The sequence below is a fragment of the Mandrillus leucophaeus genome, unplaced genomic scaffold, assembly GCF_000951045.1.
Source record: "Mandrillus leucophaeus isolate KB7577 unplaced genomic scaffold, Mleu.le_1.0 Scaffold964, whole genome shotgun sequence".
NCBI lineage: Eukaryota > Metazoa > Chordata > Mammalia > Primates > Cercopithecidae > Mandrillus > Mandrillus leucophaeus.
The window spans coordinates 1,619,084-1,620,763 of NW_012110519.1; positions in this window are offsets into that span (position 1 = coordinate 1,619,084).

Genomic DNA, 1,680 nt, shown 5'->3' on the forward strand with positions numbered 1-1,680 from the left:
ATGAATATCATTTCGCAATAAGAATAAAGAATACCATTCTGCAATAAGATGAAATGTTCTGCATGTAATATATGGGCAGACTCAGTGCTTAAGGCTTGGGGAAATTGTGACTTATAGCCACAGACCATATATATTTGCCTATTAATGCTAGAACCATAGGCCTCTGGCTTAAGGGAAGGATGAGACTATCCGCTCTGGAATGGGGGCGGTGGTGTCAAATTCAAGGACATGCACAAATGTTGCAAAGGCTCCTGCAGAGCACTTCTTGTCCATCTAAACTGACCATGCCCTACCTTTCAAAAAGACTTACAATTGAGGTTATGAAGAGAAACACATTCTATGACATTTATTAAGTATGGTCTTGGCCATAGGAAGCCCTGATGGAGGTGGTGGAATGTGACTTAGAAATCCTTTGCTTTTCTGCTCCATTGGTCTATATGTCTGTTTTGGTACCAGTACCACGCCATTTTGGTTACATGTAGCTTTGTAGTATAGTTTGAATTCAGGTAGTGTGATGCCTCTAGCTTTGTTCTTTTTGCTTAGAATTGTCTTGGCTATACGAGGTCTTCTTTGATTCCAAATGAAATTTAAAATAGTTTTTTTTTTTTTCTGATTCTGTGAAGAAGGTCAATGGTAGTTTGATGGGAATAGCATTGAATCTATAAATTACTTTTGGCAGTATAACCATTTTCACTATATTGAATCTTCCTGTCCATGAAAGACCTCAGAAATAACACCACACATCTAAAAACATCTGATCTTTGACAAACCTGACAAAAATAAGCAATGGGGAAAGGATCTCCTATTCAGTAAATGGTGTTGGGAAAATTGTCTAACCATGTGCAGAAAACAGAAACTGGACCGCTCCCTTACAACTTATACAAAAATTAACTCAAGATGGATTAAAGAGTTAAATGTAAAACCCCAAATCCTAAGAACCCTAGAAGAAAACCGAGGCAATACCATTCAGGACATAGTCATGGGCAAAGACTTCATGACAAAAACGCCAAAAGCAACTGCAACAAAAGACAAAATTAACAAATGGAATCTAATTAAACTAAAGAGCTTCTGCACAGCAAAAGAAACTATTATCAAGGTGAACAGGCAATCTACAGAATGGGAAAAAAAATGTTCAATCTACCCACCTGACAAAGGTCTAATATCCAGAATTTACAAGGAACTTAAACATATTCACAAGAAAAACACAAACAACCCTATCGAAAAGTGGGCAAAGGATATGAACAGACACTCCTCAAAAGAAGACATTTACATGGCCAACAAACATATGAAAAAAAGTTCAACATCACTGATCATCAGAGAAATGCAAATGAAAACCACAATTAGATGACATCTCACACCAGTCAGAATAGCGATTATTAAAAAGTCAGGAAACAATAGATGCTGGCGAGGCTGTGGAGAAATAGAAACACTTTTGCACTGTTGGTGGGAACGTAAATTAGTTCAACCATTGTGGAAGACAGTATGGCAATTCCTCAAGGATCTAGAACCAGAAATACCATTTGGCCCAGCAATTTCATTACTGGGTATACACCCAAAGGAATATAAATCATTCTACTATAAAGACACATGCATACATATGTTTATTGCAGCACTATTTACAATAGCAAAGACATGGAACCAACCCAAATGCCCATCAATGATAGATTGGATCAAGAAAAT